This window comes from Pagrus major, chromosome 14 (assembly GCF_040436345.1).
Source record: "Pagrus major chromosome 14, Pma_NU_1.0".
Lineage (NCBI taxonomy): Eukaryota > Metazoa > Chordata > Actinopteri > Spariformes > Sparidae > Pagrus > Pagrus major.
Genome location: NC_133228.1, coordinates 11,648,656 through 11,654,655, shown reverse-complemented (window position 1 = coordinate 11,654,655; position 6,000 = coordinate 11,648,656).

The following is a 6,000-nucleotide window of genomic DNA, read 5'->3' as shown; positions in this document are numbered from 1 at the left end:
AGGAGGACAAACGAGAGTGAAAGTGCTCAGATACTTCAGTCACATTAAAGGCCCTTGAGACATGGCCCAATCAGGTACCAGCTGACAGGACATGTGTACTGCAGAGTAACTACAGTGGGTATGATGCACATGAGTGCACTGGGAGTCTCTCTGCTGTTACTTACAGCCTTGTTTCCCCTTTCATACTGTTGGCTTGATTTTATCGGTAAAAGACAGCCCTGAAAGTATTTGAAATATATATATCGATCTTCTTTAGTGCGACACACATGCAACTGCAGGATAATATCTACTGTACAGTCTGAACTGTTGGTGGCAGTATAGGTCAGGGTGCCGACACCATAACAAATTAGGCGTCTGAGTCATACTTACAAATGTTCACTTTGTCATAATCTCCACCAGGGGCTGTCCAAGCATCACCCTCCATTCATCCGTTCATTCTTCACCGCATGGGGAAAGGGTTGCAGGGATGACAGCACACTGGCAGGAGAAATTGCACTTGAGCCCGCTGGGTAATTAAAGAGAACTGGCCCAAAGATACTATGCAGCATATGTGTGCGGTAATTAAGCCAACTTTGGGAGGGATCGGTCCTCAGTGTTCAGAAAAATACATGTTGTGACTGTATGTGTCAGAACTACATGTCCACATATAGAAAATATACACATGTGAAAGAGAAAACAGTTTCCTGATCCCGTTCTCTTCCTCATGTCATTCTGCTTTTTTTATGCTGAACAGATGGCCTTGTTGTGATTGGACACAGATGGGGTTTCCGTGGTAATATCAAACATCCCACACAATGTTATATTTGCCCCGGATTTGACTCCAAAGCAGAATTTCTTTTCTTTTTTGTCTGCTGCCGTCTTGTGTGTGTGTCAGCACGGCTTAGAGTGAAAGAAGCAAGAAAAAAGCCCCATAACAGCCCTCCTGCCATAAGCTGCTAATATTACAGTACAGCATGAAATGTCTCTGATAGGCTTTGGATTACCTCTCATGTATCAACCAAAGTCTTTAGCAGTGAGATCCATCCAGTTACAGATATTTATCTTTTTATGTTTGTTGATGTGGCGGCGGCGCTGGGATTCCGAGGAGCCTCGCGGAGGTGTCATGGGAGTGATTCAGTTAAACATCTGTGATGGGAGGTGCCCACTTAATAACCTCAGTGACATCCTCTCTGCTCGCTCTTACTCACCCTGCTTGTTTAACCCTGCATCAAAGCCAGGTTTCTACATACGTACTGTTGCATCTTGATGTGTTAAAGGCGCACTATGTAGTCTAGGGGAATACGTTTTAATGAGAAGAAAAAGATCTTCACTGACACAAACACACAAAAAAACCCATAATTGCATACTGTTTTGTTTATATTTGGCGGACCCTGCCACCTTTCTAGCTTCAAACAGTGTTCTGGGGACCTTATTTTTCATCTGAGCAGCTTATTTATTGAGTTATGGACAAGATAAATATTTCTGAGTCTTGTTTTATTACCTCATTAATATTGTAAATATTAAAATTCTGAGTTTGTATTTCTTCTCCAAAACGACATAATGTCCCTTTAATAAATAAGAAATCATCTGGCCATCACTGTTTTCATAGTATTTCCATTTAGACCTGAATATTCCTCATTTAATGGTAAACCAGCACTAAAAAGATGACCTAAATAGGGAAAAGACCAGTGACAATGATCCATTTATAGACATTAGGTGGATGCAAACTGTATATTTTTGGTCATGAGAGCACTTGGCAATGGACGCCGCCCGGTGAGAGTTACCAGATGGACTGGAAGCGACAACAAGTGCTTCCTTTTTACACACGGTGTGTTTGAAAAGCTCTCGCACCTGACAGTGGGTTTACATTACGAATGTTTAAAAGAGGCCTGAAGCTACAAATCTCTTTTCCATTGATGTATCTTTAACAGAAGAGGTGAATTGTATCTTTTCTAAGAGTAATGACGGACGAATGTAAAAACACCTCTCCTCATGAAGTTTAATGTGTGCAGCTCTACACCACCTCATGGGGATGCAGTCCAGAGCTACTTTGATGTCATGAAACGCAACATGAAAGACTTTTTTTTTTTTTTTTTACCTTCGAACCACATTCTTTACATAAATGTATCAAGGCAAATTTTTTGACAAACACTCACATTCTCCTGACAACGTTCAACATTTGGTAAAAGTCAACAAATGAGGGATTCTGTGTTTGCTTTGCTTAGACTTATAGCTGGTGTGACGGAGTCCCCCAGGGACCCGTCCCAGGGCCCCTGAACATGTGAAAGAGTTAGAACATGAGCCAGGTGGGCCACAGCAAGGCTTTTAATCCCTGCCTGAGCCTCCTGCACGCTACGTGTAATTGATCGTTATAAATCATTGTATATGATGGAAATTAGCCGTGGAAAGGGGTCAGAGGGCTCAGTGCAGGGAAAGGATTCACATTAACAGCAGAGGCTCACATTTCATATGTTACAGTTACTCTTGCAGGGATCCACAATGTAATCCACCTTGATCTAATGTTGTTATATATTAAAATTATGTACATTAAACAATTATAGTACCACTATGTCCAAGTGTAACCTCACAAAACCGCCAGAATAGCTGAAGACTCTAGGGCCCTGTCCAAACATACAAGGGGTTTTCTTAAACAAAGCTTTTTCTGTGTGTTCTGGCCTTTAATCCATATGTAAAGAGGTTTTAGGTCACACAAAATCAACCTCTAGGAAAACTTTTTCTAGAGAAAAGATATTCAGAAACTCCATTTTCATTGGTTATGGCAGAAACTGAGATTTTGACAGGCGGCGCTGATGAGCAGGACGTGAGATTAGAGTTGCTAAAGATATTCCAGTGAGATTTGCTCTGGCTTTTTGATCTTTTGGACAAGTTATTATGGTGAGTGATATCACAAAAGCTTGTGCTACAGCCCAACAACCCAGGTACCTCGACTCCTCCCCAGGGCTCTACCTCGCTGAGGGCAGGACAACAGGTTATTGACGCAGAGGCTCTGAAGTTTGGGTTATTAGCCTCTTTGAGACAGGAGATTTTTTAAGCGGAAACAATGAAGTAGCTGTTTCCTTTCATTTCCTAATTGGGCCTTATCAGTGAAGCACCATTGGCAAATGTGAACTGGGAGTATGTGTTATAATATTGGAGGTGTTTTAATTTGTACATTGATGGAATGGATGTTATATCATCTTTGTTCTGAAACACACCAACGGGCTTTGATAACACAGTGATTAAAAAGAGACAAAAAATGGCTGCTGACAATGTTTTAATAGAAATGGCATCATCCAGGAGGATTCTGGGAAGAACAGTCAGGGTTCTCTGCCTCATTAATAGTATTTTTCTGGCCCTAATTCAAGGTGTTTTGGAGTCAGATTACCTGGACCCCTTAACCTTTCAACTAGCGCCATCAGGTAAAAAAATCTAAACTGGTTTAAGACCAAATTCCTGCTAATCTTACCTGTGTTGAGCACTATGTAGCATACCCGGCTAATCATCTGCATGTTAGCAACATCAATGTAAGTAGTTGTTGTTAGCATTTAACTCAAAGCGCCGCTCTAAGTACAGCGTCACAGAACCACAAGCATGTTGACTTTTACCTGCGTTTTGTATTAAAAAGCATTTACATTCATCAGTTATGTTGCGCTCATTTTTCATTGTACACTGGTAAAAATGCCTCTTTTTTTAAATGCGACAATGTCTTGTATCCTTTACTCTCTCATGCCACAATGCCTCGCAGAAAGTTGGAGCCACAGATGGACACATCAGTCAGATATTCTCAGGATTATCTTATTGTTTGTCTGTGGAATTTGGCAGCCCAATAGCCAGTATCAAGTCAAACATGAAGCACACACCAGGGAAATAATCCAGATGTTTGCCGCTGCAGGTGTCTATCCTTTGTTAGCATTTTCTCCCTGAAAGTACACAGCAGAGAGGTACAGGAAGGAACAGGAGACAGATCCGACTGATAAAAGTCCTGGACTTTACCCAGTTTGCTGCAGGTATTTGGTATGCACATCGACCAGCTGTGACACCGAGAGATAGCAGATTGCGGTAGGTGTTTATCCGATTTACGTTGATGTCATCACTTTAAACAGAGAGATGCTGAAATGTCCTACTTTTTCATTTCTCGTAAAGCAAACTTTTGTTTTCTTGAGCTATGATATTGCGGTTGCAGATAACATATGGGACTTTCATCACTAACGATAATGCTTTTCTACAACTGAACGCAACTTTGAAGGCAAATCTCATCCTCACCTCCAATGTCAGTTTCACGCAATATGGCAACATCATTCTTTCATCTGATTTAAAGCAATATGATGAAATCGGAACATGTCAGAGGTTTGTTAAGAGCAATGTGCTGTTAAAACCATTATAATTGCTTCTGAGGTGTTTCATCTGATGTAACAATTTGAAGGTATATATGTCAGGTAGATTTGGCAGTACGGATCTTTGTGGCCTGGGGCTCCGAAGATATGTGCATCCTTGATGGCTCATGGAAAGCAAAAAACAGCCAAGAGCCATAATGTTGTCTCAGAACGTGGACAATTATCCATATGTTTTCTGTGCTACCTCTTCTGGCACTAATGTGGTTAAGACTTATGTGGTAGTAAGTCCATTATAATGTAGTTAGGCTTTCAATAAAAGCAATCACGCAAGGCCACAGCCCTGAGGAGGCTGAGGCCGAGGTAAACACCTGAGCTCATGCTTTGAATACAGCAAGAGAGCCGTGTGTAAGGGCATAACTATAAACACGCCGCAGCCAGAGCATCATTTTTAGCAATCAAATTATGTCATGAAGTGATTTTGCAGCCAAGGTAATGCAGGTTTTTGTTGCCAAGACGTTGTTTGCAAACTTGAAAGCAAATCTGAAAGAAACCTGCATGAAGAAGGATGACAGGTTTATCTTAAAATACATCATTTTTCAAAGGAATGAAGATAAACGCATTTTCAGATTTGTTCAGAGCCCTCCGATGCCTCCATCCACTCCGTCTTTGTCTCTCCTCTCTCCATGCAGCAGGCGCGCCACACACACTCTCACACACTCGCACATGCACGCAATCAACAGACCGCGTTTATTTTCGCTTTATCTTTTAAAAAAAACAAAAAAAACACATGCAAAAGAGCAGCGGCGCATATGGTGCTCATTTCTGCACCGGTGGCCTAATGCTCTTAAGTTCATTCTTTGTTCTGAGCATCATTGTTTTAAAGGGGAAGACAAAGCGGAGCAGTGTCTCCACGCTGCTGTTTCGTAGTAGGAAAGTAGAACACTGCGCCTATTGTGTTCGTCACCTCCTAACTTCCTGCATCCTTACTGAAATTGCTGACAGACAAAAGGTCACAAATAACAGGGCTGCATTTGGTGCAGAGAAGCAAACATGACACCACACTTTTATCAATATCCTCGTATGAAAGAAGTGACGCTGAAAGTAAAGTCGTGGCTGCAGCTGCTATTGAAGAAACTGAGGAATATCGTGTTTTTTTCTTGGAATCTAGGGGTTTATGCAACCATTGTAGAATTAAAATCATACAATGGTGAGTATTAAAGGCTGTTTCCACTCATTTTTATTTTAATTTGACTATAAATATTAAAGGTTCTAAACAGGGGTCAGCATATCACCAGTGTAAGTGCTATTTAGCCCAATAGCTAGCAGCTAGCGGTCCAGATTGCATGTGTTTACACCACTAGCAAGGGAGTTTTTGCCCGGGACTGGCCTGGGGCTAGCTGGTTAGCATGCTCACTTCTATAGATCTCTCTCCAACACAATACCTAGACCCATAACGTCAAAACTGTAATACTCTGATCGTAATTTTAGTTCATTTTTGAATGTTTTCCACTAAAATTCTTACATATTGCACCTTTAGCATTAGTACGGTTAACTAGCTAGCTAAATAACTATGTTGAGGTAATTTACATAATTTATGTACGTTCACTTACAGTATCTTGGTCACAAACGGGACACAAACCCCAGCCTCTGGAGGAAAAGTCCAGTGTATGACCTGTCCAATCACCCA